The sequence below is a fragment of the Penaeus monodon genome, chromosome 43 (assembly GCF_015228065.2).
Source record: "Penaeus monodon isolate SGIC_2016 chromosome 43, NSTDA_Pmon_1, whole genome shotgun sequence".
Lineage (NCBI taxonomy): Eukaryota > Metazoa > Arthropoda > Malacostraca > Decapoda > Penaeidae > Penaeus > Penaeus monodon.
Window position 1 is genome coordinate 29,460,841 of NC_051428.1, and position 6,778 is coordinate 29,467,618.

Here is a 6,778-nt window from a genome sequence, read left to right on the forward strand (position 1 = left end):
CCAACGTCCTTGTAGGGCAAGGCACTTGAAAAAAAGAAAGAAAGAAAGAAAGAAAGAAAAAATATATACACATATATATATATATATATATATATATATATATATATATATATATATATATATATATATATATATATATATATATATATAACACATTTTACAAAATCTACAATTATTAATTAATGATAGTATATATGGTTTCATGCCCATCCCTTTCTCGATATTCTTCAATTAGTGGGCATAACAGTACATAGTGTTCAAGGGTGTGAGCATATGGCTGCCTGCACACCTTACATTCAATGTCCTCAACTCTATGGGAAATATTACATTCCCAATAAAATGTATACCCCAAACGTAACCTAGCTCTCACCACATCCATTTTTCTTGTTACCTTATTATTCATTCCGCAAATTTGTTTCATTTTTAGCATTTTATTATGATATGATACTGATCTGCTATTTCCAATTTCTGCGTCATGTTCATTATCAGCCTTAAAAGAGAGGTTTGCTTTAATATGTTGTGAACATGGCTAGGTGGTACGCCTCAATGGGGCCTTGTTGGGCTGATGACTTTGATAAATTATCAGCCACATCATGGAGCTTGATGTCGATATGAGATGGTATCCAAAGCTATTTAATGTTAACGCCCTTACGATGAAATCTATTTAGTCTGTGTCTTGCTGTACAAACAAGCCCGTGGCATCATTCTTAAGAGAATTTAGTGCATATAATGAAGAAAGGGAGTCAGTTACAATAAGTGTATTTGTTTCTGTTTGATCAGCTGCTTTAAGAGCAACGAGTAAAGCAAATAGCTCAGCCTGGAGATTCGATGCCCACTTCTTGAGTCTGATGCCAACTTTATGAATTTACCCATTGTCTCTGTGTATAACAGCAGAACAGCCTGACATACCCTCCTGAGGTATTATCGAACCATCAGCGTATATCACCTGCTTGATAGAGTAATCTTTCTTGATGTTACATATGTGGTTCAAAACGTTATTTTTTTGCCTTATTTAGAAACACATTATTTTCAATTATATTCTTAGGAGGAACATTTGCTTTGGTCGTATCAAAGTATCTTACATCTCATGATGGCACAGAATGTTTGTGTTTAATGCGTTCAGAAAAGTCATACTATAGTTAATAATATCCGTGCATGCTTTTTAACCCAAACAGATTTATGCCTCCCGGTGTGAAAGAATGTTTGCAGAGCTTCTTTAGCTTGATTTTCATTTGATGATCTTAATAATTTTAAAGCTATCATAAATTTAATTTCGATTATCCTTTGTTGGTATTCAAAGCTCTTTCCTCATATTTAACACCTTTGTTGTTCTCGTACAGCTAAGTCTAATTCTTAAGGCTATATTCAGCATGATTTTTAACTTTCTAATCGATTGAATGATTAATACTGGAGCAACATAATCTATCAGCGGTCGTATATATATACAGTGTGAATTAACCTTACATTTCTAATATTTGTAGCAAACCGCCCTCAAAGCAGCCAGTCTACCTCTGCATTTTTTATTTAAGAATTCAACATGTTCTGGCTTATGAGGAACCATGACTCCTAGATATTTGTAGGTCTCCATCTGTTCAATATATATGCCATTTAACTTAAATATCTTGTTTCTATCCTTGCTGTTGTGACTATATAGTTTCTTTTTCTCTGTGGAGATAACTAAACCTAGTTCATTACATATAGAAGACACAACTGATAATGCTCTCTCCATTTCTCAGCATAACTCAATGCAAGACCGTTGACCTTCGCCTGATGACGCTTGATAAATGTATTCATTATCACACTGAACAAAAGAGGGCTTAATACTCGTGGTGTTCCCAGTATCACGTCTTTCTGTTTGCTTACGTACAACACTGAAAAAGTACACTTGATTTTATATTTTGAAAATACCCACTAATCCATCTTAGGAGATATCCTCCTATTCCCTCATCGTGTAAGATGAGGATAGGCAACATCAAACGCTGATTTAAGATCCACAAAAATGATGAAACTGATGCCCCCGAGAGTTGTGAGAAAGGTCCCAATGCAATTTTGGACACTCCTTCCTGGCAAAAATCCATGAAGATTACTCGATAGTAGGTATCTAATTCTATACGTAAATCTATTTATTACCATCCTTTCAAAAGTTTTGCATAAACAACTGGTGAGGGAAATCGGTCTATAATCAGTCAAACTGTCAGGCTTTGGTATTGGTATTACTCTCTGTCCAAGAGTTTGGCAGTACTCCTTTCTCATAGACCAGATTATACAATGCGAGTACAGGATCACCAGGTACATTTCTCAGCAAACTAATTACATTAAAAGTGACGCCTTCCTTCCCAGGAGCAGTGGATTTTCCTTTTGAAAGAGCGGCATCAAGCTCCAGCTGAGTGAAGAGCACATCGCAATTATCGCTTTATCATCTCTTCAGTTATATCCCTTCTCTCAGAGTAAGATGCATTTAAACTTGAAATTGATTCTTCACTTGGTGACTCGTGACTCGACACATTGGTATATTTATTAATAAGTCCACTAGCTTTTATCTGGATGTGCAACTCTAGACGACTTATGATTTTTTATTTTATTTATCCCTTCACATGTCTCTCCTAGTGGTGTTGAATTATCCCGTGAGTTAAAAAAAATCCCATTTTCCTTGTAATACAGAAGCCCTCCCCCTGACCTTCTGACGAGCTTGCTGGAAAGGCTGCAGCATGACGGGTGTTCTGCTCTCCCCGTACGATTTGCCGATCTTCCTTCCTTTAAGGTGGACAATTGTGGATCATTTATTTCATCATATAAATTTCGATGGCAGTTATATTTTTTTGTTTTTGCTCTCCGTCATCTTATCATGAAACTGATGTATCGTTGATACCAAATCATCAGTGAATGTAGATGGTGACCTCGGGGTATAAATCTTTATACCAGTTAGATATGTTGGAAACAAAATCACATTCCAAGTTATCTGGAATCGTTATTCTTCTCCTTTGAAACCTGGAGCCTGTGATCGGAGCATAAGGGATTCTGATCTCAGACAGTAAATCTGGAATAATATTTGACGTATATATTGTCTCACAGATTAAAACCTATACACCTATCGGGTATTCTACCAAATATATGTGTTGGTTCATCATTACCTATGAGTTATACACTTTCATGGGAAGCTAACAAACTGTAGTCCCATTCCTGTTTGATCTTACAGGGTCATTAAGTCTGATATGCCTGGCATTAAAGTCACCGACGATAACCGTGGGCTCTGACTGAATACAGGGGAAGTTCGTCAAGATCAATAAAATTTGCTTAGACTTATAAATTAATACTATTAAAGGATGAGGTCCCAACAAGAACTTTGATACCATGAGATTGTGTTCCTCTGTGGTTTGACTAATGGTGCAAAAGCGTATGCGGCAACGTCTTTTTAACTTACATGACGCAAGAGTTATGTGTTGCAAGCCTGCATGCCATATGTGAATTCAGTTTAGGAATGTGGTTATCGTCAGCTATTCTACATTCTTGTAGGCAGATTACATCGATATTTTCAGAACTTATTTTGTCCTTCAGATCAGGTATACACCTTTACAGGGAAGCAATGTTCCAACTTCAAATTATAAGGTCTTTACTAGCCATTTTTTAAATCTATTACTTTCTTCATCTTATTCTAGATAATTATGTATTAGTTTACAATTGTACAAAATATCTTGTTTTTTTAGTGTTACTTACGGCTTCACAAGTTACCATTTCTTTGATATTCTTTGCACTAAACCACCTAAGAAGAGACCTTTTCAAGAATCTTTCTGTGAATAAAGATGGAAAGGAGAGAGAGGAGCCTGAACGCAAGAACAGGACGAGAGAGGAGAGGAGAGAAGGAAGAAAACCACTGATGTGTGGCTCTTAATCAGCCGATCAGAACTTAATCAGAACTGAAGGACCGAGAAGGGTGGAGCATTCACTGGACCCCCGAATCGCGCGACAGGAACGGAGCTTTCTCTCTCTCTCTCTCCCTCTCTCCTTCTCTCTCTCTCTCTCTCTCCTTCTCTCTCTCTCCTCTCTCTCTCTCTCTCTCCTTCTCTCTCTCTCTCTCTCTCTCTCTCTCTCTCTCTCTCTATCTCTCTTCTCTTATATATATATATATATATAGATATATATATATATATATATATATATATATATATTATGTATGTGTGTGTGTGTGTGTGTGTGTGTGTATTGTGTGTGTGTGTGTGTGTGTGTGTTGTGCGTGCGTGCGTGCGTGTGTACATATATATATATATATATATATATATATATATATATATATATATATATATATATATATATATATATATATATATATATATATATATATATATATATATATATATATATATATAGTGTATGTGCACACACACACACACACACATGTGTCTGTGTGTGTATATATAAATATAAATAAATAGACACACACACACACACGTGTGTCTGTGTTTATAAATGCATACATGCATATATGCACACTCTCTCTCTCGATCACAGCCATTACCTGTGCTTGTGAAATGCTTATCATCATGTATATTTACAAGTAAACACCTCAAGAAAGCGGAGAAAAGGAACATAGACAAAGCAGGATCTATACACACATACATTGCGCGATTGCGATTGGTCAGTTCGGCTTCAACATGACACGCCAAGCCACCAATCAGAATGCGTCCTTGTAGGAAACTCCCCTTGCGCACAATGACTCGCGTTTGTTTGGACGATCTGGTAGTGCTAGGTAGTGATGACCATGAGGCAGTAAACGATTTTATACAATGTCATGAATTCATAATCATGGCAGCCATTGACCATGGGGCGGTCATGACATTTAAAGCCTTTTGAGGAGTAGATGGAGCTGTTTTGCGCGCCAAACCTTGGAACACGTGAAAGTAGCGCTCTCTTGTTTCACTTGCACGGAAAAGCTCTGGCTTTCCGTAAAGACTGCAGGGCTTGGGGATCGGACCGCCCTTCGCTGCGCCCTAAATGCTGCTTGATTAGAAGGAGGGATAAGAGAAGCAAATAAGAACGAGCCAAAAGTAGGCGATAAGTTTTTTTTTCTTGTTTGGGTAAGGAGGAATAAAATGGAAAATGAAGAAATAGGTAGATAGATAAATAGATAGATAGAAAGATAGATAGATAGATAGATAGATAGATAGAGAGAGAGAGAGAGAGAGAGAGAGAGAGAGAGAGAGAGAGAGAGAGAGAGAGAGAGAGAAATGCACATTGAGACACTTTCAAAGATCCGATTTTCTCAGACCTTGTCTCCTTCAGTATTATTGTCCGTTCCTGGATCACAAACCCGAAGCAGAGTCACAACGCAGTGACAGTTATAAATAGAGATTGATATACATGGCAAGAATTCACCTGAGCAAAGTAAACAGCAAACTTCGTTGCAACGCAAACAAACTCTCTCTAAATGTTTTTGAGCATTGTCTGCATCCGATCTGTGCACATTTTCAATAGTTTTAGCTAGTTTTTTTTTTTTTTTTTTTTTTTTTTTAATTGATATAACGTATATTGCTCATATGATTAACACAGGGCTTTATTAGACTTACAATGATTACCTTCCGTCCTTTCCTCTCCCTTGTCCATTCTTTTCTCCCGTTTTCCCTCTTCCTCTCCGCACGCTACCTCATCACAATTTTTCTTCTCAGTTTATTCTCTCGTCTCCTTCTCCTTTTCTCTTCCCTCCTATCCTTCTCACCCGTCATCCTCTCCCGTTCTTCCTCCCCTCCTTCCCCCTCTTTTTCTCTCATCTCCCTCTTTCTCCTCATTTTTCCCTCATTCTATCTTTCCTCTTCCTCCTTCTCCTTCCCCTCCCCTCTCTCTCCCTCTCTCCCTCTCCCCCCCCTCTCTCTCTTTCTTGCTCTCTCTTTATATATATATATATATATATATATATATATATATATATATATATATATATATATCACATATATGCATTATTCTTATGAGAATGGGTATGAACTTCCTTCTCCCTCCTCCCTCCCCTCCTCCCTCCTCCCTCCCCTCCTCCCTCCTCCCTCCCCTCTTCCTCCCTCCTCCCCCCTCCCCTCCTCCCCCTCCTCCCTCCTCCCTCTCCCTCCCCTCCTCCCTCCTCCCTCCCCCCTCCTCCCTCCCCCTCCATCCCCCCCCTCTCCCTCCCCTCCTCCCTCCTCCCTCCTCCCTCTTCCTCCCCTCCTCCCTCCTCCCTCCCTCCTCCCTCCTTCCCTCCCCTCCTCCCTCCTCCCTCCCCTCCTCCCTCCTCCCTCCCCTCCTCCCTCCTCCCTCCCCTCTACCTCTCCCCCTCCCTCCTCCCTCCTCCCTCCCCTCCCCTCCTCCTCCCTCCTCCCTCCTCCCTCCCCCCTCTCCCTCCTCCTCCTCCCCCTTTCTCCTCCTTCCCCACAACAGTATTGCACACCCAAACTTAATCAACGAACGAAACAGGGAGGTTGCATACATTGTTGCAAGGAGAAGAGATGAACAGTTTATCGTCGAAAATAGAATAATGTTGCAACCTGGACAGTAAAAGTGAAGGGAACAGCATAATAACGGTAATGCAAAAAATAGATAAATTAATAAAGAAGAAGAAAAAAAAGATTAATGCAGATTTATCGATCTAAAATTACGTAATTCTGGAGTCACGTGACTGATATGTCTGTGAGTCTGTGAACGGATGTATACAACACACGCAATTACAGCAAACGACCACACAACAAAAAAACCCCAAACAAAACCCAACACACAAAACCCCAAAACCACACACACCCCACACACAACAACCCCCACCCCC